Source organism: Lactuca virosa, chromosome 1 (genome assembly GCF_052849685.1).
Source record: "Lactuca virosa cultivar CGN04683 chromosome 1, Lactuca_virosa_CGN04683_v6, whole genome shotgun sequence".
Taxonomy (NCBI): Eukaryota; Viridiplantae; Streptophyta; class Magnoliopsida; order Asterales; family Asteraceae; genus Lactuca; species Lactuca virosa.
Genome location: NC_136426.1, coordinates 264,105,074 through 264,123,703, shown reverse-complemented (window position 1 = coordinate 264,123,703; position 18,630 = coordinate 264,105,074). Strand labels below are relative to the sequence as shown.

Genomic DNA, 18,630 nt, shown 5'->3' with positions numbered 1-18,630 from the left:
ATTATCCATGCTTATTGCTTTTATGTCTTAAAAGACGCAGAACCTCCTTTGTTTTCGTACGCGAGGCGTGGGACCCACGAGACCGATCGGCTCCGTTCCAAAAATACGAAAACCATGAACCATGAAGCGGAGGCCACCCGAGCATAGAAATAGCAAGAAAGAAAAAAAAAACAAAAAAAAAAAAGCACGTAAAATCTAAAAAAACGCAAACGGGCAACGAAAAAGGAGGGTGCAACACGAGGACTTCCCAGGGGGTCACCCATCCTAGTACTACTCTCGCCCAAGCACGCTTAACTGCGGAATTCTGATGGGATTCGGTGCATTAGTGCTGGTATGATCGCACCCGAAATATTATCCATGCTTATTGTTTTTATGTCTTAAAAGACGCAGAACCTCCTTTGTTTTCGTACGCGAGGCGTGGGACCCACGAGACCGATCGGCTCCGTTCCAAAAATACGAAAACCATGAACCATGAAGCGGAGGCCACCCGAGCATAGAAATAGCAAGAAAGAACAAAAAAACAAAAAAAAAACCGCACGTAAAATCTAAAAAAACGAAAACGGGCAACGAAAAAAGGGGTGCAACAATAGGACTTCCCAGTGGGTCACCCATCCTAATACTACTCTCGCCCAAGCACGCTTAACTGCGGAGTTCTGATGGGATCCGGTGCATTAGTGCCGGTATGATAGCACCCGAAATATTATCCATGCTTATTGCTTTTATGTCTTAAAAGACGCAGAACCTCCTTTGTTTTCGTACGCGAGGCGTGGGACCCACGAGACCGATCGGCTCCGTTCCAAAAATACGAAAACCATGAACCATGAAGCGGAGACCACCCGAGCATAGAAATAGCAAGAAAGAAAAAAAAAACAAAAAAAAAACCGCACGTAAAATCTAAAAAAACGCAAACGGGCAACGAAAAAGGAGGGTGCAACACGAGGACTTTCCAGGGGGTCACCCATCCTAGTACTACTCTCGCCCAAGCACGCTTAACTGCGGAGTTCTGATGAGATTCGGTGCATTAGTGCTGGTATGATCGCACCCGAAATATTATCCATGCTTATTGTTTTTATGTCTTAAAAGACGCAGAACCTCCTTTGTTTTCGTACGCGAGGCGTGGGACCCACGAGACCGATCGGCTCCGTTCCAAAAATACGAAAACCATGAACCATGAAGCGGAGGCCACCCGAGCATAGAAATAGCAAGAAAGAACAAAAAAACAAAAAAAAAAACCGCACGTAAAATCTAAAAAAACGCAAACGGGCAACGAAAAAAGGGGTGCAACAAGAGGACTTCCCAGGGGGTCACCCATCCTAATACTACTCTCGCCCAAGCACGCTTAACTGCGGAGTTCTGATGGGATCCGGTGCATTAGTGCTGGTATGATCGCACCCGAAATACTATCCATGCTTATTGCTTTTATGTCTTAAAAGACGCAGAACCTCCTTTGTTTTCGTACGCGAGGCGTGCGACCCACGTGACCGATCGGCTCCGTTGCAAAAATACGAAAACCATGAACCATGAAGCGGAGGCCACCCGAGCATAGAAATAGCAAGAAAGAAAAAAAAAACAAAAAAAACCGCATGTAAAATCTAAAAAAACGCAAACGGGCAACGAAAAAGGGGGGTGCAACACGAGGACTTCCCAGGGGGTCACCCATCCTAGTACTACTCTCGCCCAAGCACGCTTAACTGCGGAGTTCTGATGGGATCCGGTGCATTACTGCTGGTATGATCGCACCCGAAATACTATCCATGCTTATTGCTTTTATGTCTTAAAAGACGCAGAACCTCCTTTGTTTTCGTACGCGAGGCGTGGGACCCACGTGACCGATCGGCTCCGTTCCAAAAATACGAAAACCATCAACCATGAAGCGGAGGCCACCCGAGCATAGAAACAGCAAGAAAGAAACAAAAACAAAAAAAAACAACACGTAAAATCTAAAAAAAACGCAAACGGGCAACGAAAAAGGGGGGGTGCAACACGAGGACTTCCCAGGGGGTCACCCATCCTAGTACTACTCTCGCCCAAGCACGCATAACTGCGGAGTTCTGATGGGATCCGGTGCATTAGTGCTGGTATGATCGCACCCGAAATACTATCCATGCTTATCGCTTTTATGTCTTAAAAGACGCAGAACCTCCTTTGTTTTCGTACGCGAGGCGTGGGACCCACGAGACCGATCGGCTCCGTTCCAAAAATACGAAAACCATGAACCATGAAGCGGAGGCCACCCGAGCATAGAAATAGCAAGAAAGAAAAAAAAAACAAAAAAAAAAACCGCACGTAAAATCTAAGAAAACGCAAACGGGTAACGAAAAAAGGGGTGCAACACGAGGACTTCCCAGGGGGTCACCCATCCTAGTACTACTCTCGCCCAAGCACGCTTAACTGCGGACTTCTGATGGGATCCGGTGCATTAGTGCCGGTATGATCGCACCCGAAATATTATCCATGCTTATTGCTTTTATGTCTTAAAAGACGCAGAACCTCCTTTGTTTTCGTACGCGAGGCGTGGGACCCACGAGACCGATCGGCTCCGTTCCAAAAATACGAAAACCATGAACCATGAAACGGAGGCCACCCGAGCATAGAAATAGCAAGAAAGAAAAAAAAACAAAAAAAAAACCGCACGTAAAATCTAAAAAAACGCAAACGGGCAACGAAAAAGGGGGGTGCAACACGAGGACTTCCCAGGGGGTCACCCATCCTAGTACTACTCTCGCCCAAGCACGCTTAACTGCGGAGTTCTGATGGGATCCGGTGCATTAGTGCTGGTATGATCGCACCCGAAATACTATCCATGCTTATTGCTTTTATGTTTTAAAAGACGCAGAACCTCCTTTGTTTTCGTAAGCGAGGCGTGGGACCCACGTGACCGATCGGCTCCGTTGCAAAAATACGAAAACCATGAACCATGAAGCGGAGGCCACCCGAGCATAGAAATAGCAAGAAAGAAAAAAAAAACAAAAAAAAAACCGCACGTAAAATCTAAAAAAACGCAAACGGGCAACGAAAAAGGGTGGTGCAACACGAGGACTTCCCAGGCGGTCACCCATCCTAGTACTACTCTCGCCCAAGCACGCTTAACTGCGGAGTTCTGATGGGATCCGGTGCATTAGTGCTGGTATGATCGCACCCGAAATACTATCCATGCTTATTGCTTTTATGTCTTAAAAGACGCAGAACCTCCTTTGTTTTCGTAAGCGAGGCGTGGGACCCACGTGACCGATCGGCTCCGTTCCAAAAATACGAAAACCATGAACCATGAAGCGGAGGCCACCCGAGCATAGAAATAGCAAGAAAGAAAAAAAAACAAAAAAAAAACCGCACGTAAAATCTAAAAAAACGCAAACGGGCAACGAAAAAGGGGGGTGCAACACGAGGACTTCCCAGGGGGTCACCCATCCTAGTACTACTCTCGCCCAAGCACGCTTACCTGCGGAGTTCTGATGGGATCCGGTGCATTACTGCTGGTATGATCGCACCCGAAATACTATCCATGCTTATTGCTTTTATGTCTTAAAAGACGCAGAACCTCCTTTGTTTTCGTACGCGAGGCGTGGGACCCACGTGACCGATCGGCTCCGTTCCAAAAATACGAAAACCATCAACCATGAAGCGGAGGCCACCCGAGCATAGAAACAGCAAGAAAGAAACAAAAACAAAAAAAAACAGCACGTAAAATCTAAAAAAAACGCAAACGGGCAACGAAAAGGGGGGTGCAACACGAGGACTTCCCAGGGGGTCACCCATCCTAGTACTACTCTCGCCCAAGCACGCTTAACTGCGGAGTTCTGATGGGATCCGGTGCATTACTGCTGGTATGATCGCACCCGAAATACTATCCATGCTTATTGCTTTTATGTCTTAAAAGACGCAGAACCTCCTTTGTTTTCGTACGCGAGGCGTGGGACCCACGTGACCGATCGGCTCCGTTCCAAAAATACGAAAACCATCAACCATGAAGCGGAGGCCACCCGAGCATAGAAACAGCAAGAAAGAAACAAAAACAAAAAAAAAACAGCACGTAAAATCTAAAAAAAACGCAAACGGGCAACGAAAAAGGGAGGTGCAACACGAGGACTTCCCAGGGGGTCACCCATCCTAGTACTACTCTCGCCCAAGCACGCATAACTGCGGAGTTCTGATGGGATCCGGTGCATTAGTGCTGGTATGATCGCACCCGAAATACTATCCATGCTTATTGCTTTTATATCTTAAAAGACGCAGAACCTCCTTTGTTTTCGTACGCGAGGCGTGGGACCCACGTGACCGATCGGCTCCGTTGCAAAAATACGAAAACCATGAACCATGAAGCGGAGGCCACCCGAGCATAGAAATAGCAAGAAAGAAAAAAAAACAAAAAAAACCGCACGTAAAATCTAAAAAAACGCAAACGGGCAACGAAAAAGGGGGGTGCAACACGAGGACTTCCCAGGGGGTCACCCATCCTAGTACTACTCTCGCCCAAGCACGCTTAACTGCGGAGTTCTGATGGGATCCGGTGCATTACTGCTGGTATGATCGCACCCGAAATACTATCCATGCTTATTGCTTTTATGTCTTAAAAGACGCAGAACCTCCTTTGTTTTCGTACGCGAGGCGTGGGACCCACGTGACCGATCGGCTCCGTTCCAAAAATACGAAAACCATCAACCATGAAGCGGAGGCCACCCGAGCATAGAAACAGCAAGAAAGAAACAAAAACAAAAAAAAAACAGCACGTAAAATCTAAAAAAAACGCAAACGGGCAACGAAAAAGGGGGGTGCAACACGAGGACTTCCCAGGGGGTCACCCATCCTAGTACTACTCTCGCCCAAGCACGCATAACTGCGGAGTTCTGATGGGATCCGGTGCATTAGTGCTGGTATGATCGCACCCGAAATACTATCCATGCTTATTGCTTTTATGTCTTAAAAGACGCAGAACCTCCTTTGTTTTCGTACGCGAGGCGTGGGACCCACGAGACCGATCGGCTCCGTTCCAAAAATACGAAAACCATGAACCATGAAGCGGAGGCCACCCGAGCATAGAAATAGCAAGAAAGAAAAAAAAAACAAAAAAAAAAACCGCACGTAAAATCTAAAAAAACGCAAACGGGTAACGAAAAAAGGGGTGCAACACGAGGACTTCCCAGGGGGTCACCCATCCTAGTACTACTCTCGCCCAAGCACGCTTAACTGCGGACTTCTGATGGGATCCGGTGCATTAGTGCCGGTATGATCGCACCCGAAATATTATCCATGCTTATTGCTTTTATGTCTTAAAAGACGCAGAACCTCCTTTGTTTTCGTACGCGAGGCGTGGGACCCACGAGACTGATCGGCTCCGTTCCAAAAATACGAAAACCATGAACCATGAAGCGGAGGCCACCCGAGCATAGAAATAGCAAGAAAGAAAAAAAAAACAAAAAAAAACCGCACGTAAAATCTAAAAAAACGCAAACGGGCAACGAAAAAGGAGGGTGCAACACGAGGACTTCCCAGGGGGTCACCCATCCTAGTACTACTCTCGCCCAAGCACGCTTAACTGCGGAGTTCTGATGGGATCCGGTGCATTAGTGCTGGTATGATCGCACCCGAAATACTATCCATGCTTATTGCTTTTATGTTTTAAAAGATGCAGAACCTCCTTTGTTTTCGTAAGCGAGGCGTGGGACCCACGTGACCGATCGGCTCCGTTGCAAAAATACGAAAACCATGAACCATGAAGCGGAGGCCACCCGAGCATAGAAATAGCAAGAAAGAAAAAAAAAAACAAAAAAAAACCGCACGTAAAATCTAAAAAAACGCAAACGGGCAACGAAAAAGGGTGGTGCAACACGAGGACTTCCCAGGCGGTCACCCATCCTAGTACTACTCTCGCCCAAGCACGCTTAACTGCGGAGTTCTGATGGGATCCGGTGCATTAGTGCTGGTATGATCGCACCCGAAATACTATCCATGCTTATTGCTTTTATGTCTTAAAAGACGCAGAACCTCCTTTGTTTTCGTAAGCGAGGCGTGGGACCCACGTGACCGATCGGCTCCGTTCCAAAAATACGAAAACCATCAACCATGAAGCGGAGGCCACCCGAGCATAGAAATAGCAAGAAAGAAACAAAAACAAAAAAAAAACAGCACGTAAAATCTAAAAAAAACGCAAACGGGCAACGAAAAAGGGGGGTGCAACACGAGGACTTCCCAGGGGGTCACCCATCCTAGTACTACTCTCGCCCAAGCACGCTTAACTGCGGAGTTCTGATGGGATCCGGTGCATTACTGCTGGTATGATCGCACCCGAAATACTATCCATGCTTATTGCTTTTATGTCTTAAAAGACGCAGAACCTCCTTTGTTTTCGTACGCGAGGCGTGGGACCCACGTGACCGATCGGCTCCGTTCCAAAAATACGAAAACCATCAACCATGAAGCGGAGGCCACCCGAGCATAGAAACAGCAAGAAAGAAACAAAAACAAAAAAAAACAGCACGTAAAATCTAAAAAAAACGCAAACGGGCAACGAAAAAGGGGGGTGCAACACGAGGACTTCCCAGGGGGTCACCCATCCTAGTACTACTCTCGCCCAAGCACGCATAACTGCGGAGTTCTGATGGGATCCGGTGCATTAGTGCTGGTATGATCGCACCCGAAATACTATCCATGCTTATTGCTTTTATATCTTAAAAGACGCAGAACCTCCTTTGTTTTCGTACGCGAGGCGTGGGACCCACGTGACCGATCGGCTCCGTTGCAAAAATACGAAAACCATGAACCATGAAGCGGAGGCCACCCGAGCATAGAAATAGCAAGAAAGAAAAAAAAACAAAAAAAAACCGCACGTAAAATCTAAAAAAACGCAAACGGGCAACGAAAAAAGGGGGTGCAACACGAGGACTTCCCAGGGGGTCACCCATCCTAGTACTACTCTCGCCCAAGCTCGCTTAACTGCGGAGTTCTGATGGGATCCGGTGCATTACTGCTGGTATGATCGCACCCGAAATACTATCCATGCTTATTGCTTTTATGTCTTAAAAGACGCAGAACCTCCTTTGTTTTCGTACGCGAGGCGTGGGACCCACGTGACCGATCGGCTCCGTTCCAAAAATACGAAAACCATCAACCATGAAGCGGAGGCCACCCGAGCATAGAAACAGCAAGAAAGAAACAAAAACAAAAAAAAAACAGCACGTAAAATCTAAAAAAAACGCAAACGGGCAACGAAAAAGGGGGGTGCAACACGAGGACTTCCCAGGGGGTCACCCATCCTAGTACTACTCTCGCCCAAGCACGCTTAACTGCGGAGTTCTGATGGGATCCGGTGCATTACTGCTGGTATGATCGCACCCGAAATACTATCCATGCTTATTGCTTTTATGTCTTAAAAGACGCAGAACATCCTTTGTTTTCGTACGCGAGGCGTGGGACCCACGTGACCGATCGGCTCCGTTCCAAAAATACGAAAACCATCAACCATGAAGCGGAGGCCACCCGAGCATAGAAACAGCAAGAAAGAAACAAAAACAAAAAAAAAACCGCACGTAAAATCTAAAAAAAACGCAAACGGGCAACGAAAAAGGGGGGTGCAACACGAGGACTTCCCAGGGGGTCACCCATCCTAGTACTACTCTCGCCCAAGCACGCATAACTGCGGAGTTCTGATGGGATCCGGTGCATTAGTGCTGGTATGATCGCACCCGAAATACTATCCATGCTTATTGCTTTTATATCTTAAAAGACGCAGAACCTCCTTTGTTTTCGTACGCGAGGCGTGGGACCCACGTGAACGATCGGCTCCGTTGTAAAAATACGAAAACCATGAACCATGAAGCGGAGGCCACCCGAGCATAGAAATAGCAAGAAAGAAAAAAAAACAAAAAAAACCGCACGTAAAATCTAAAAAAACGCAAACGGGCAACGGAAAAGGGGGGTGCAACACGAGGACTTCCCAGGGGGTCACCCATCCTAGTACTACTCTCGCCCAAGCACGCTTAACTGCGGAGTTCTGATGGGATCCGGTGCATTACTGCTGGTATGATCGCACCCGAAATACTATCCATGCTTATTGCTTTTATGTCTTAAAAGACGCAGAACCTCCTTTGTTTTCGTACGCGAGGCGTGGGACCCACGTGACCGATCGGCTCCGTTCCAAAAATACGAAAACCATCAACCATGAAGTGGAGGCCACCCGAGCATAGAAACAGCAAGAAAGAAACAAAAACAAAAAAAAACAGCACGTAAAATCTAAAAAAAACGCAAACGGACAACGAAAAAGGGGGGTGCAACACGAGGACTTCCCAGGGGGTCACCCATCCTAGTACTACTCTCGCCCAAGCACGCATAACTGCGGAGTTCTGATGGGATCCGGTGCATTAGTGCTGGTATGATCGCACCCGAAATACTATCCATGCTTATTGCTTTTATGTCTTAAAAGACGCAGAACCTCCTTTGTTTTCGTACGCGAGGCGTGGGACCCACGAGACCGATCGGCTCCGTTCCAAAAATACGAAAACCATGAACCATGAAGCGGAGGCCACCCGAGCATAGAAATAGCAAGAAAGAAAAAAAAAACAAAAAAAAAACCGCACGTAAAATCTAAAAAAACGCAAACGGGTAACGAAAAAAGGGGTGCAACACGAGGACTTCCCAGGGGGTCACCCATCCTAGTACTACTCTCGCCCAAGCACGCTTAACTGCGGACTTCTGATGGGATCCGGTGCATTAGTGCCGGTATGATCGCACCCGAAATATTATCCATGCTTATTGCTTTTATGTCTTAAAAGACGCAGAACCTCCTTTGTTTTCGTACGCGAGGCGTGGGACCCACGAGACCGATCGGCTCCGTTCCAAAAATACGAAAACCATGAACCATGAAGCGGAGGCCACCCGAGCATAGAAATAGCAAGAAAGAAAAAAAAACAAAAAAAAAACCGCACGTAAAATCTAAAAAAACGCAAACGGGCAACGAAAAAGGGGGGTGCAACACGAGGACTTCCCAGGGGGTCACCCATCCTAGTACTACTCTCGCCCAAGCACGCTTAACTGCGGAGTTCTGATGGGATCCGGTGCATTAGTGCTGGTATGATCGCACCCGAAATACTATCCATGCTTATTGCTTTTATGTTTTAAAAGACGCAGAACCTCCTTTGTTTTCGTAAGCGAGGCGTGGGACCCACGTGACCGATCGGCTTCGTTGCAAAAATACGAAAACCATGAACCATGAAGCGGAGGCCACCCGAGCATAGAAATAGCAACAAAGAAAAAAAAAACAAAAAAAAAACCGCACGTAAAATCTAAAAAAACGCAAACGGGCAACGAAAAAGGGTGGTGCATCACGAGGACTTCCCAGGCGGTCACCCATCCTAGTACTACTCTCGCCCAAGCACGCTTAACTGCGGAGTTCTGATGGGATCCGGTGCATTAGTGCTGGTATGATCACACCCGAAATACTATCCATGCTTATTGCTTTTATGTCTTAAAAGACGCAGAACATCCTTTGTTTTCGTACGCGAGGCGTGGGACCCACGTGACCGATCGGCTCCGTTGCAAAAATACGAAAACCATGAACCATGAAGCGGAGGCCACCCGAGCATAGAAATAGCAAGAAAGAAAAAAAAAACAAAAAAAAAACCGCACGTAAAATCTAAAAAAACGCAAACGGGCAACGAAAAAGGGTGGTGCAACACGAGGACTTCCCAGGGGGTCACCCATCCTAGTACTACTCTCGCACAAGCACGCTTAACTGCGGAGTTCTGATGGGATCCGGTGCATTACTGCTGGTATGATCGCACCCGAAATACTATCCATGCTTATTGCTTTTATGTCTTAAAAGACGCAGAACATCCTTTGTTTTCGTACGCGAGGCGTGGGACCCACGTGACCGATCGGCTCCGTTGCAAAAATACGAAAACCATGAACCATGAAGCGGAGGCCACCCGAGCATAGAAATAGCAAGAAAGAAAAAAAAAACAAAAAAAAAAACCGCACGTAAAATCTAAAAAAACGCAAACGGGCAACGAAAAAAGGTGTGCAACACGAGGACTTCCCAGGGGTCACCCATCCTAGTACTACTCTCGCCCAAGCACGCTTAACTGCGGACTTCTGATGGGATCCGGTGCATTAGTGCCGGTATGATCGCACCCGAAATATTATCCATGCTTATTGCTTTTATGTCTTAAAAGACGCAGAACCTCCTTTGTTTTCGTACGCGAGGCGTGGGACCCACGAGACCGATCGGCTCCGTTCCAAAAATACGAAAACCATGAACCATGAAGCGGAGGCCACCCGAGCATAGAAATAGCAAGAAAGAAAAAAAAACAAAAAAAAACCGCACGTAAAATCTAAAAAAACGCAAACGGGCAACGAAAAAGGGGGGTGCAACACGAGGACTTCCCAGGGGATCACCCATCCTAGTACTACTCTCGCCCAAGCACGCTTAACTGCGGAGTTCTGATGGGATCCGGTGCATTAGTGCTGGTATGATCGCACCCGAAATACTATCCATGCTTATTGCTTTTATGTCTTAAAAGACGCAGAACCTCCTTTGTTTTCGTAAGCGAGGCGTGGGACCCACGTGACCGATCGGCTCCGTTCCAAAAATACGAAAACCATGAACCATGAAGCGGAGGCCACCCGAGCATAGAAATAGCAAGAAAGAAAAAAAAAAACAAAAAAAAACCGCACGTAAAATCTAAAAAAAAACGCAAACAGGCAACGAAAAAGGGGGGTGCAACACGAGGACTTCCCAGGGGGTCACCCATCCTAGTACTACTCTCGCCCAAGCACGCTTAACTGCGGAGTTCTGATGGGATCCGGTGCATTAGTGCTGGTATGATCACACCCGAAATACTATCCATGCTTATTGCTTTTATGTCTTAAAAGACGCAGAACATCCTTTGTTTTCGTACGCGAGGCGTGGGACCCACGTGACCGATCGGCTCCGTTGCAAAAATACGAAAACCATGAACCATGAAGCGGAGGCCACCCGAGCATAGAAATAGCAAGAAAGAAAAAAAAAACAAAAAAAAACCGCACGTAAAATCTAAAAAAACGCAAACGGGCAACGAAAAAGGGTGGTGCAACACGAGGACTTCCCAGGGGGTCACCCATCCTAGTACTACTCTCGCACAAGCACGCTTAACTGCGGAGTTCTGATGGGATCCGGTGCATTAGTGCTGGTATGATCGCACCCGAAATACTATCCATGCTTATTGCTTTTATGTCTTAAAAGACGCAGAACCTCCTTTGTTTTCGTAAGCGAGGCGTGGGACCCACGTGACCGATCGGCTCCGTTCCAAAAATACGAAAACCATGAACCATGAAGCGGAGGCCACCCGAGCATAGAAATAGCAAGAAAGAAAAAAAACAAAAAAAAACCGCACGTAAAATCTAAAAAAAACGAAAAGAGGCAACGAAAAAGGGGGGTGCAACACGAGGACTTCCCAGGGGGTCGCCCATCCTAGTACTACTCTCGCCCAAGCACGCTTAACTGCGGAGTTCTGATGGGATCCGGTGCATTAGTGCTGGTATGATCGCACCCGAAATACTATCCATGTTTATTGCTTTTATATCTTAAAAGACGCAGAACCTCCTTTGTTTTCGTACGCGAGGCGTGGGACCCACGTGACCGATCGGCTCCGTTGCAAAAATACGAAAACCATGAACCATGAAGCGGAGGCCACCCGAGCATAGAAATAGCAAGAAAGAAAAAAAAAACAAAAAAAATCGCACGTAAAATCTAAAAAAACGCAAACGGGCAACGAAAAAGGGGGGTGCAACACGAGGACTTCCCAAGGGGTCACCCATCCTAGTACTACTCTCGCCCAAGCACGCTTAACTGCGGAGTTCTGATGGGATCCGGTGCATTACTGCTGGTATGATCGCACCCGAAATACTATCCATGCTTATTGCTTTTATGTCTTAAAAGACGCAGAACCTCCTTTGTTTTCGTACGCGAGGCGTGGGACCCACGTGACCGATCGGCTCCGTTCCAAAAATACGAAAACCATGAACCATGAAGCGGAGGCCACCCGAGCATAGAAATAGCAAGAAAGAAAAAAAAAACAAAAAAAAAACCGCACGTAAAATCTAAAAAAACGCAAACGGGCAACGAAAAAGGGGGGTGCAACACGAGGACTTCCCAGGGGGTCACCCATCCTAGTACTACTCTCGCCCAAGCACGCTTAACTGCGGAGTTCTGATGGGATCCGGTGCATTAGTGCTGGTATGATCGCACCCGAAATACTATCCATGCTTATTGCTTTTATGTTTTAAAAGACGCAGAACCTCCTTTGTTTTCGTAAGCGAGGCGTGGGACCCACGTGACCGATCGGCTTCGTTGCAAAAATACGAAAACCATGAACCATGAAGCGGAGGCCACCCGAGCATAGAAATAGCAAGAAAGAAAAAAAAAACAAAAAAAAAACCGCATGTAAAATCTAAAAAAACGCAAACGGGCAACGAAAAAGGGTGGTGCAACACGAGGACTTCCCAGGCGGTCACCCATCCTAGTACTACTCTCGCCCAAGCACGCTTAACTGCGGAGTTCTGATGGGATCCGGTGCATTAGTGCTAGTATGATCGCACCCGAAATACTATCCATGCTTATTGTTTTTATGTCTTAAAAGACGCAGAACCTCCTTTGTTTTCGTAAGCGAGGCGTGGGACCCACGTGACCGATCGGCTCCGTTCCAAAAATACGAAAACCATGAACCATGAAGCGGAGGCCACCCGAGCATAGAAATAGCAAGAAAGAAAAAAAAACAAAAAAAAACCGCACGTAAAATCTAAAAAAACGCAAACGGGCAACGAAAAAGGGGGGTGCAACACGAGGACTTCCCAGGGGGTCACCCATCCTAGTACTACTCTCGCCCAAGCACGCTTACCTGCGGAGTTCGGATGGGATCCGGTGCATTAGTGCTGGTATGATCGCACCCGAAATACTATCCATGCTTATTGCTTTTATATCTTAAAAGACGCAGAACCTCCTTTTTTTTCGTACGCGAGGCGTGGGACCCACGTGACCGATCGGCTCCGTTGCAAAAATACGAAAACCATGAACCATGAAGCGGAGGCCACCCGAGCATAAAAATAGCAAGAAAGAAAAAAAAAAACAAAAAAAACCGCACGTAAAATCTAAAAAAACGCAAACGGGCAACGAAAAAGGGGGGTGCAACACGAGGACTTCCCAGGGGGTCACCCATCCTAGTACTACTCTCGCCCAAGCACGCTTAACTGCGGAGTTCTGATGGGATCCGGTGCATTACTGCTGGTATGATCGCACCCGAAATACTATCCATGCTTATTGCTTTTATGTCTTAAAAGACGCAGAACATCCTTTGTTTTCGTACGCGAGGCGTGGGACCCACGTGACCGATCGGCTCCGTTGCAAAAATACGAAAACCATGAACCATGAAGCGGAGGCCACCCGAGCATAGAAATAGCAAGAAAGAAAAAAAAAACAAAAAAAAAACCGCACGTAAAATCTAAAAAAACGCAAACGGGCAACGAAAAAAGGTGTGCAACACGAGGACTTCCCAGGGGTCACCCATCCTAGTACTACTCTCGCCCAAGCACGCTTAACTGCGGACTTCTGATGGGATCCGGTGCATTAGTGCCGGTATGATCGCACCCGAAATATTATCCATGCTTATTGCTTTTATGTCTTAAAAGACGCAGAACCTCCTTTGTTTTCGTACGCGAGGCGTGGGACCCACGAGACCGATCGGCTCCGTTCCAAAAATACGAAAACCATGAACCATGAAGCGGAGGCCACCCGAGCATAGAAATAGCAAGAAAGAAAAAAAAACAAAAAAAAACCGCACGTAAAATCTAAAAAAACGCAAACGGGCAACGAAAAAGGGGGGTGCAACACGAGGACTTCCCAGGGGATCACCCATCCTAGTACTACTCTCGCCCAAGCACGCTTAACTGCGGAGTTCTGATGGGATCCGGTGCATTAGTGCTGGTATGATCGCACCCGAAATACTATCCATGCTTATTGCTTTTATGTCTTAAAAGACGCAGAACCTCCTTTGTTTTCGTAAGCGAGGCGTGGGACCCACGTGACCGATCGGCTCCGTTCCAAAAATACGAAAACCATGAACCATGAAGCGGAGGCCACCCGAGCATAGAAATAGCAAGAAAGAAAAAAAAAACAAAAAAAAACCGCACGTAAAATCTAAAAAAAACGCAAACAGGCAACGAAAAAGGGGGGTGCAACACGAGGACTTCCCAGGGGGTCACCCATCCTAGTACTACTCTCGCCCAAGCACGCTTAACTGCGGAGTTCTGATGGGATCCGGTGCATTAGTGCTGGTATGATCACACCCGAAATACTATCCATGCTTATTGCTTTTATGTCTTAAAAGACGCAGAACATCCTTTGTTTTCGTACGCGAGGCGTGGGACCCACATGACCGATCGGCTCCGTTGCAAAAATACGAAAACCATGAACCATGAAGCGGAGGCCACCCGAGCATAGAAATAGCAAGAAAGAAAAAAAAAACAAAAAAAAAACCGCACGTAAAATCTAAAAAAACGCAAACGGGCAACGAAAAAGGGTGGTGCAACACGAGGACTTCCCAGGGGGTCACCCATCCTAGTACTACTCTCGCACAAGCACGCTTAACTGCGGAGTTCTGATGGGATCCGATGCATTAGTGCTGGTATGATCGCACCCGAAATACTATCCATGCTTATTGCTTTTATGTCTTAAAAGACGCAGAACCTTCTTTGTTTTCGTAAGCGAGGCGTGGGACCCACGTGACCGATCGGCTCCGTTCCAAAAATACGAAAACCATGAACCATGAAGCGGAGGCCACCCGAGCATAGAAATAGCAAGAAAGAAAAAAAACAAAAAAAAACCGCACGTAAAATCTAAAAAAAACGAAAAGAGGCAACGAAAAAGGGGGGTGCAACACGAGGACTTCCCAGGGGGTCACCCATCCTAGTACTACTCTCGCCCAAGCACGCTTAACTGCGTTGTTCTGATGGGATCCGATGCATTAGTGCTGGTATGATCGCACCCGAAATACTATCCATGCTTATTGCTTTTATATCTTAAAAGACGCAGAACCTCCTTTGTTTTCGTACGCGAGGCGTGGGACCCACGTGACCGATCGGCTCCGTTGCAAAAATACGAAAACCATGAACCATGAAGCGGAGGCCACCCGAGCATAGAAATAGCAAGAAAGAAAAAAAAAACAAAAAAAACCGCACGTAAAATCTAAAAAAACGCAAACGGGCAACGAAAAAGGGGGGTGCAACACGAGGACTTCCCAGGGGGTCACCCATCCTAGTACTACTCTCGCCCAAGCACGCTTAACTGCGGAGTTCTGATGGGATCCGGTGCATTACTGCTGGTATGATCGCACCCGAAATACTATCCATGCTTATTGCTTTTATGTCTTAAAAGACGCAGAACCTCCTTTGTTTTCGTACGTGAGGCGTGGGACCCACGTGACCGATCGGCTCCGTTCCAAAAATACGAAAACCATCAACCATGAAGCGGAGGCCACCCGAGCATAGAAACAGCAAGAAAGAAACAAAAACAAAAAAAAACAGCACGTAAAATCTAAAAAAAACGCAAACGGGCAACGAAAAAGGGGGGTGCAACACGAGGACTTCCCAGGGGGTCACCCATCCTAGTACTACTCTCGCCCAAGCACGCATAACTGCGGAGTTCTGATGGGATCCGGTGCATTAGTGCTGGTATGATCGCACCCGAAATACTATCCATGCTTATTGCTTTTATGTCTTAAAAGACGCAGAACCTCCTTTGTTTTCGTACGCGAGGCGTGGGACCCACGAGACCGATCGGCTCCGTTCCAAAAATACGAAAACCATGAACCATGAAGCGGAGGCCACCCGAGCATAGAAATAGCAAGAAAGAAAAAAAAAAAACAAAAAAAAAAACCGCACGTAAAATCTAAAAAAACGCAAACGGGTAACGAAAAAAGGGGTGCAACACGAGGACTTCCCAGGGGGTCACCCATCCTAGTACTACTCTCGCACAAGCACGCTTAACTGCGGAATTCTGATGGGATCCGGTGCATTAGTGCTGGTATGATCGCACCCGAAATACTATCCATGCTTATTGCTTTTATGTCTTAAAAGACGCAGAACCTCCTTTGTTTTCGTAAGCGAGGCGTGGGACCCACGTGACCGATCGGCTCCGTTCCAAAAATACGAAAACCATGAACCATGAAGCGGAGGCCACCCGAGCATAGAAATAGCAAGAAAGAAAAAAAACAAAAAAAAACCGCACGTAAAATCTAAAAAAAACGAAAAGAGGCAACGAAAAAGGGGGGTGCAACACGAGGACTTCCCAGGGGGTCACCCATCCTAGTACTACTCTCGCCCAAGCACGCTTAACTGCGGAGTTCTGATGAGATCCGGTGCATTAGTGCTGGTATGATCGCACCCGAAATACTATCCATGCTTATTGCTTTTATATCTTAAAAGACGCAGAACCTCCTTTGTTTTCGTACGCGAGGCGTGGGACCCACTTGACCGATCGGCTCCGTTGCAAAAATACGAAAACCATGAACCATGAAGCGGAGGCCACCCGAGCATAGAAATAGCAAGAAAGAAAAAAAAAACAAAAAAACCGCACGTAAAATCTAAAAAAACGCAAACGGGCAACGAAAAAGGGGGGTGCAACACGAGGACTTCCCAGGGGGTCACCCATCCTAGTACTACTCTCGCCCAAGCACGCTTAACTGCGGAGTTCTGATGGGATCCGGTGCATTACTGCTGGTATGATCGCACCCGAAATACTATCCATGCTTATTGCTTTTATGTCTTAAAAGACGCAGAACCTCCTTTGTTTTCGTACGCGAGGCGTGGGACCCACGTGACCGATCGGCTCCGTTCCAAAAATACGAAAACCATCAACCATGAAGCGGAGGCCACCCGAGCATAGGCAAGAAAGAAACAAAAACAAAAAAAAACAGCACGTAAAATCTAAAAAAAACGCAAACGGGCAACGAAAAAGGGGGGTGCAACACGAGGACTTCCCAGGGGGTCACCCATCCTAGTACTACTCTCGCCCAAGCACGCATAACTGCGGAGTTCTGATGGGATCCGGTGCATTAGTGCTGGTATGATCGCACCCGAAATACTATCCATGCTTATTGCTTTTATGTCTTAAAAGACGCAGAACCTCCTTTGTTTTCGTACGCGAGGCGTGGGACCCACGAGACCGATCGGCTCCGTTCCAAAAATACGAAAACCATGAACCATGAAGCGGAGGCCACCCGAGCATAGAAATAGCAAGAAAGAAAAAAAAAACAAAAAAAAAAACCGCACGTAAAATCTAAAAAAACGCAAACGGGTAACGAAAAAAGGGGTGCAACACGAGGACTTCCCAGGGGGTCACCCATCCTAGTACTACTCTCGCCCAAGCACGCTTAACTGCGGACTTCTGATGGGATCCGGTGCATTAGTGCCGATATGATCGCACCCGAAATATTATCCATGCTTATTGCTTTTATGTCTTAAAAGACGCAGAACCTCCTTTGTTTTCGTACGCGAGGCGTGGGACCCACGAGACCGATCGGCTCCGTTCCAAAAATACGAAAACCATGAACCATGAAGCGGAGGCCACCCGAGCATAGAAATAGCAAGAAAGAAAAAAAAACAAAAAAAAAACCGCACGTAAAATCTAAAAAAACGCAAACGGGCAACGAAAAAGGGCGGTGCAACACGAGGACTTCCCAGGGGGTCACCCATCCTAGTACTACTCTCGCCCAAGCACGCTTAACTGCGGAGTTCTGATGGGATCCGGTGCATTAGTGCTGGTATGATCGCACCCAAAATACTATCCATGCTTATTGCTTTTATGTTTTAAAAGACGCAGAACCTCCTTTGTTTTCGTAAGCGAGGCGTGGGACCCACGTGACCGATCGGCTCCGTTGCAAAAATACGAAAACCATGAACCATGAAGCGGAGGCCACCCGAGCATAGAAATAGCAAGAAAGAAAAAAAAACAAAAAAAAAAACGCACGTAAAATCTAAAAAAACGCAAACGGGCAACGAAAAAGGGTGGTGCAACACGAGAACTTCCCAGGCGGTCACCCATCCTAGTACTACTCTCGCCCAAGCACGCTTAACTGCGGAGTTCTGATGGGATCCGGTGCATTAGTGCTGGTATGATCGCACCCGAAATACTATCCATGCTTATTGCTTTTATGTCTTAAAAGACGCAGAACCTCCTTTGTTTTCGTAAGCGAGGCGTGGGACCCACGTGACCGATCGGCTCCGTTCCAAAAATACGAAAACCATGAACCATGAAGCGGAGGCCACCCGAGCATAGAAATAGCAAGAAAGAAAAAAAAACAAAAAAAAACCGCACGTAAAATCTAAAAAAACGCAAACGGGCAACGAAAAAGGGGGGTGCAACACGAGGACTTCCCAGGGGGTCACCTATCCTAGTACTACTCTCGCCCAAGCACGCTTACCTGCGGAGTTCTGATGGGATCCGGTGCATTACTGCTGGTATGATCGCACCCGAAATACTATCCATGCTTATTGCTTTTATGTCTTAAAAGACGCAGAACCTCCTTTGTTTTCGTACGCGAGGCGTGGGACCCACGTGACCGATCGACTCCGTTCCAAAAATACGAAAACCATCAACCATGAAGCGGA

At 47.2% G+C, this 18,630-nt stretch overlaps 53 non-coding genes across 53 annotated transcripts; all 53 read right to left on the bottom strand.

Moving 5' to 3' along the window:
• Nucleotides 1-226: 226 nt before the first annotated feature.
• LOC145147607 (5S ribosomal RNA) lies at nt 227-345 on the bottom strand. Its single transcript, XR_013728506.1, has one exon. It is a non-coding gene; the product is annotated as a 5S ribosomal RNA (ribosomal RNA).
• Nucleotides 346-575: 230 nt separating this feature from the next.
• On the bottom strand, nt 576-694 carry LOC145150609 (5S ribosomal RNA). The gene has a single exon (XR_013731422.1). It is a non-coding gene; the product is annotated as a 5S ribosomal RNA (ribosomal RNA).
• A 231-nt stretch (nt 695-925) lies between these two features.
• Nucleotides 926-1,044, bottom strand: LOC145148799 (5S ribosomal RNA). The gene has a single exon (XR_013729666.1). It is a non-coding gene; the product is annotated as a 5S ribosomal RNA (ribosomal RNA).
• Nucleotides 1,045-1,275: 231 nt separating this feature from the next.
• Nucleotides 1,276-1,394, bottom strand: LOC145147422 (5S ribosomal RNA). The gene has a single exon (XR_013728326.1). It is a non-coding gene; the product is annotated as a 5S ribosomal RNA (ribosomal RNA).
• Nucleotides 1,395-1,623: 229 nt separating this feature from the next.
• LOC145139986 (5S ribosomal RNA) lies at nt 1,624-1,742 on the bottom strand. Its single transcript, XR_013722053.1, has one exon. It is a non-coding gene; the product is annotated as a 5S ribosomal RNA (ribosomal RNA).
• A 231-nt stretch (nt 1,743-1,973) lies between these two features.
• LOC145143650 (5S ribosomal RNA) lies at nt 1,974-2,092 on the bottom strand. The gene has a single exon (XR_013724680.1). It is a non-coding gene; the product is annotated as a 5S ribosomal RNA (ribosomal RNA).
• A 231-nt stretch (nt 2,093-2,323) lies between these two features.
• Nucleotides 2,324-2,442, bottom strand: LOC145144516 (5S ribosomal RNA). The gene has a single exon (XR_013725526.1). It is a non-coding gene; the product is annotated as a 5S ribosomal RNA (ribosomal RNA).
• A 230-nt stretch (nt 2,443-2,672) lies between these two features.
• LOC145152244 (5S ribosomal RNA) lies at nt 2,673-2,791 on the bottom strand. The gene has a single exon (XR_013732772.1). It is a non-coding gene; the product is annotated as a 5S ribosomal RNA (ribosomal RNA).
• A 231-nt stretch (nt 2,792-3,022) lies between these two features.
• LOC145133923 (5S ribosomal RNA) lies at nt 3,023-3,141 on the bottom strand. Its single transcript, XR_013718828.1, has one exon. It is a non-coding gene; the product is annotated as a 5S ribosomal RNA (ribosomal RNA).
• A 230-nt stretch (nt 3,142-3,371) lies between these two features.
• On the bottom strand, nt 3,372-3,490 carry LOC145146413 (5S ribosomal RNA). Its single transcript, XR_013727359.1, has one exon. It is a non-coding gene; the product is annotated as a 5S ribosomal RNA (ribosomal RNA).
• A 229-nt stretch (nt 3,491-3,719) lies between these two features.
• Nucleotides 3,720-3,838, bottom strand: LOC145139981 (5S ribosomal RNA). The gene has a single exon (XR_013722052.1). It is a non-coding gene; the product is annotated as a 5S ribosomal RNA (ribosomal RNA).
• A 231-nt stretch (nt 3,839-4,069) lies between these two features.
• LOC145145975 (5S ribosomal RNA) lies at nt 4,070-4,188 on the bottom strand. The gene has a single exon (XR_013726924.1). It is a non-coding gene; the product is annotated as a 5S ribosomal RNA (ribosomal RNA).
• Nucleotides 4,189-4,416: 228 nt separating this feature from the next.
• Nucleotides 4,417-4,535, bottom strand: LOC145139974 (5S ribosomal RNA). The gene has a single exon (XR_013722050.1). It is a non-coding gene; the product is annotated as a 5S ribosomal RNA (ribosomal RNA).
• Nucleotides 4,536-4,766: 231 nt separating this feature from the next.
• LOC145143649 (5S ribosomal RNA) lies at nt 4,767-4,885 on the bottom strand. Its single transcript, XR_013724679.1, has one exon. It is a non-coding gene; the product is annotated as a 5S ribosomal RNA (ribosomal RNA).
• Nucleotides 4,886-5,116: 231 nt separating this feature from the next.
• On the bottom strand, nt 5,117-5,235 carry LOC145144514 (5S ribosomal RNA). Its single transcript, XR_013725524.1, has one exon. It is a non-coding gene; the product is annotated as a 5S ribosomal RNA (ribosomal RNA).
• Nucleotides 5,236-5,465: 230 nt separating this feature from the next.
• Nucleotides 5,466-5,584, bottom strand: LOC145152641 (5S ribosomal RNA). The gene has a single exon (XR_013733170.1). It is a non-coding gene; the product is annotated as a 5S ribosomal RNA (ribosomal RNA).
• A 231-nt stretch (nt 5,585-5,815) lies between these two features.
• On the bottom strand, nt 5,816-5,934 carry LOC145133915 (5S ribosomal RNA). The gene has a single exon (XR_013718823.1). It is a non-coding gene; the product is annotated as a 5S ribosomal RNA (ribosomal RNA).
• A 231-nt stretch (nt 5,935-6,165) lies between these two features.
• On the bottom strand, nt 6,166-6,284 carry LOC145139970 (5S ribosomal RNA). The gene has a single exon (XR_013722049.1). It is a non-coding gene; the product is annotated as a 5S ribosomal RNA (ribosomal RNA).
• A 230-nt stretch (nt 6,285-6,514) lies between these two features.
• On the bottom strand, nt 6,515-6,633 carry LOC145143648 (5S ribosomal RNA). Its single transcript, XR_013724678.1, has one exon. It is a non-coding gene; the product is annotated as a 5S ribosomal RNA (ribosomal RNA).
• Nucleotides 6,634-6,862: 229 nt separating this feature from the next.
• Nucleotides 6,863-6,981, bottom strand: LOC145146944 (5S ribosomal RNA). The gene has a single exon (XR_013727864.1). It is a non-coding gene; the product is annotated as a 5S ribosomal RNA (ribosomal RNA).
• Nucleotides 6,982-7,212: 231 nt separating this feature from the next.
• Nucleotides 7,213-7,331, bottom strand: LOC145139964 (5S ribosomal RNA). Its single transcript, XR_013722048.1, has one exon. It is a non-coding gene; the product is annotated as a 5S ribosomal RNA (ribosomal RNA).
• A 231-nt stretch (nt 7,332-7,562) lies between these two features.
• On the bottom strand, nt 7,563-7,681 carry LOC145143647 (5S ribosomal RNA). Its single transcript, XR_013724677.1, has one exon. It is a non-coding gene; the product is annotated as a 5S ribosomal RNA (ribosomal RNA).
• Nucleotides 7,682-7,909: 228 nt separating this feature from the next.
• LOC145139959 (5S ribosomal RNA) lies at nt 7,910-8,028 on the bottom strand. The gene has a single exon (XR_013722047.1). It is a non-coding gene; the product is annotated as a 5S ribosomal RNA (ribosomal RNA).
• Nucleotides 8,029-8,258: 230 nt separating this feature from the next.
• Nucleotides 8,259-8,377, bottom strand: LOC145143646 (5S ribosomal RNA). Its single transcript, XR_013724676.1, has one exon. It is a non-coding gene; the product is annotated as a 5S ribosomal RNA (ribosomal RNA).
• Nucleotides 8,378-8,607: 230 nt separating this feature from the next.
• Nucleotides 8,608-8,726, bottom strand: LOC145144513 (5S ribosomal RNA). The gene has a single exon (XR_013725522.1). It is a non-coding gene; the product is annotated as a 5S ribosomal RNA (ribosomal RNA).
• Nucleotides 8,727-8,956: 230 nt separating this feature from the next.
• On the bottom strand, nt 8,957-9,075 carry LOC145152243 (5S ribosomal RNA). The gene has a single exon (XR_013732771.1). It is a non-coding gene; the product is annotated as a 5S ribosomal RNA (ribosomal RNA).
• A 231-nt stretch (nt 9,076-9,306) lies between these two features.
• Nucleotides 9,307-9,425, bottom strand: LOC145147226 (5S ribosomal RNA). Its single transcript, XR_013728135.1, has one exon. It is a non-coding gene; the product is annotated as a 5S ribosomal RNA (ribosomal RNA).
• Nucleotides 9,426-9,656: 231 nt separating this feature from the next.
• Nucleotides 9,657-9,775, bottom strand: LOC145149510 (5S ribosomal RNA). The gene has a single exon (XR_013730376.1). It is a non-coding gene; the product is annotated as a 5S ribosomal RNA (ribosomal RNA).
• A 231-nt stretch (nt 9,776-10,006) lies between these two features.
• LOC145149496 (5S ribosomal RNA) lies at nt 10,007-10,124 on the bottom strand. The gene has a single exon (XR_013730363.1). It is a non-coding gene; the product is annotated as a 5S ribosomal RNA (ribosomal RNA).
• A 229-nt stretch (nt 10,125-10,353) lies between these two features.
• On the bottom strand, nt 10,354-10,472 carry LOC145155566 (5S ribosomal RNA). The gene has a single exon (XR_013735999.1). It is a non-coding gene; the product is annotated as a 5S ribosomal RNA (ribosomal RNA).
• A 233-nt stretch (nt 10,473-10,705) lies between these two features.
• LOC145154006 (5S ribosomal RNA) lies at nt 10,706-10,824 on the bottom strand. The gene has a single exon (XR_013734493.1). It is a non-coding gene; the product is annotated as a 5S ribosomal RNA (ribosomal RNA).
• Nucleotides 10,825-11,054: 230 nt separating this feature from the next.
• Nucleotides 11,055-11,173, bottom strand: LOC145147482 (5S ribosomal RNA). The gene has a single exon (XR_013728384.1). It is a non-coding gene; the product is annotated as a 5S ribosomal RNA (ribosomal RNA).
• Nucleotides 11,174-11,402: 229 nt separating this feature from the next.
• On the bottom strand, nt 11,403-11,521 carry LOC145153880 (5S ribosomal RNA). The gene has a single exon (XR_013734373.1). It is a non-coding gene; the product is annotated as a 5S ribosomal RNA (ribosomal RNA).
• A 229-nt stretch (nt 11,522-11,750) lies between these two features.
• Nucleotides 11,751-11,869, bottom strand: LOC145143805 (5S ribosomal RNA). Its single transcript, XR_013724840.1, has one exon. It is a non-coding gene; the product is annotated as a 5S ribosomal RNA (ribosomal RNA).
• A 231-nt stretch (nt 11,870-12,100) lies between these two features.
• On the bottom strand, nt 12,101-12,219 carry LOC145152242 (5S ribosomal RNA). The gene has a single exon (XR_013732770.1). It is a non-coding gene; the product is annotated as a 5S ribosomal RNA (ribosomal RNA).
• A 231-nt stretch (nt 12,220-12,450) lies between these two features.
• LOC145145037 (5S ribosomal RNA) lies at nt 12,451-12,569 on the bottom strand. Its single transcript, XR_013726030.1, has one exon. It is a non-coding gene; the product is annotated as a 5S ribosomal RNA (ribosomal RNA).
• Nucleotides 12,570-12,798: 229 nt separating this feature from the next.
• LOC145155320 (5S ribosomal RNA) lies at nt 12,799-12,917 on the bottom strand. Its single transcript, XR_013735767.1, has one exon. It is a non-coding gene; the product is annotated as a 5S ribosomal RNA (ribosomal RNA).
• A 230-nt stretch (nt 12,918-13,147) lies between these two features.
• On the bottom strand, nt 13,148-13,266 carry LOC145139956 (5S ribosomal RNA). Its single transcript, XR_013722046.1, has one exon. It is a non-coding gene; the product is annotated as a 5S ribosomal RNA (ribosomal RNA).
• A 230-nt stretch (nt 13,267-13,496) lies between these two features.
• Nucleotides 13,497-13,614, bottom strand: LOC145149495 (5S ribosomal RNA). Its single transcript, XR_013730362.1, has one exon. It is a non-coding gene; the product is annotated as a 5S ribosomal RNA (ribosomal RNA).
• Nucleotides 13,615-13,843: 229 nt separating this feature from the next.
• Nucleotides 13,844-13,962, bottom strand: LOC145155564 (5S ribosomal RNA). Its single transcript, XR_013735998.1, has one exon. It is a non-coding gene; the product is annotated as a 5S ribosomal RNA (ribosomal RNA).
• Nucleotides 13,963-14,193: 231 nt separating this feature from the next.
• Nucleotides 14,194-14,312, bottom strand: LOC145154005 (5S ribosomal RNA). Its single transcript, XR_013734492.1, has one exon. It is a non-coding gene; the product is annotated as a 5S ribosomal RNA (ribosomal RNA).
• Nucleotides 14,313-14,543: 231 nt separating this feature from the next.
• Nucleotides 14,544-14,662, bottom strand: LOC145149141 (5S ribosomal RNA). Its single transcript, XR_013729998.1, has one exon. It is a non-coding gene; the product is annotated as a 5S ribosomal RNA (ribosomal RNA).
• A 229-nt stretch (nt 14,663-14,891) lies between these two features.
• Nucleotides 14,892-15,010, bottom strand: LOC145150012 (5S ribosomal RNA). The gene has a single exon (XR_013730843.1). It is a non-coding gene; the product is annotated as a 5S ribosomal RNA (ribosomal RNA).
• Nucleotides 15,011-15,239: 229 nt separating this feature from the next.
• Nucleotides 15,240-15,358, bottom strand: LOC145139952 (5S ribosomal RNA). The gene has a single exon (XR_013722045.1). It is a non-coding gene; the product is annotated as a 5S ribosomal RNA (ribosomal RNA).
• Nucleotides 15,359-15,588: 230 nt separating this feature from the next.
• LOC145143645 (5S ribosomal RNA) lies at nt 15,589-15,707 on the bottom strand. Its single transcript, XR_013724675.1, has one exon. It is a non-coding gene; the product is annotated as a 5S ribosomal RNA (ribosomal RNA).
• Nucleotides 15,708-15,940: 233 nt separating this feature from the next.
• On the bottom strand, nt 15,941-16,059 carry LOC145147429 (5S ribosomal RNA). Its single transcript, XR_013728333.1, has one exon. It is a non-coding gene; the product is annotated as a 5S ribosomal RNA (ribosomal RNA).
• Nucleotides 16,060-16,288: 229 nt separating this feature from the next.
• Nucleotides 16,289-16,407, bottom strand: LOC145154353 (5S ribosomal RNA). The gene has a single exon (XR_013734828.1). It is a non-coding gene; the product is annotated as a 5S ribosomal RNA (ribosomal RNA).
• Nucleotides 16,408-16,635: 228 nt separating this feature from the next.
• Nucleotides 16,636-16,754, bottom strand: LOC145139950 (5S ribosomal RNA). Its single transcript, XR_013722044.1, has one exon. It is a non-coding gene; the product is annotated as a 5S ribosomal RNA (ribosomal RNA).
• A 225-nt stretch (nt 16,755-16,979) lies between these two features.
• On the bottom strand, nt 16,980-17,098 carry LOC145143643 (5S ribosomal RNA). Its single transcript, XR_013724673.1, has one exon. It is a non-coding gene; the product is annotated as a 5S ribosomal RNA (ribosomal RNA).
• A 231-nt stretch (nt 17,099-17,329) lies between these two features.
• LOC145147052 (5S ribosomal RNA) lies at nt 17,330-17,448 on the bottom strand. Its single transcript, XR_013727968.1, has one exon. It is a non-coding gene; the product is annotated as a 5S ribosomal RNA (ribosomal RNA).
• A 230-nt stretch (nt 17,449-17,678) lies between these two features.
• On the bottom strand, nt 17,679-17,797 carry LOC145136953 (5S ribosomal RNA). The gene has a single exon (XR_013720805.1). It is a non-coding gene; the product is annotated as a 5S ribosomal RNA (ribosomal RNA).
• Nucleotides 17,798-18,027: 230 nt separating this feature from the next.
• LOC145155386 (5S ribosomal RNA) lies at nt 18,028-18,146 on the bottom strand. Its single transcript, XR_013735830.1, has one exon. It is a non-coding gene; the product is annotated as a 5S ribosomal RNA (ribosomal RNA).
• A 229-nt stretch (nt 18,147-18,375) lies between these two features.
• On the bottom strand, nt 18,376-18,494 carry LOC145148865 (5S ribosomal RNA). The gene has a single exon (XR_013729730.1). It is a non-coding gene; the product is annotated as a 5S ribosomal RNA (ribosomal RNA).
• Between the last annotated feature and the right edge of the window lie 136 nt (nt 18,495-18,630).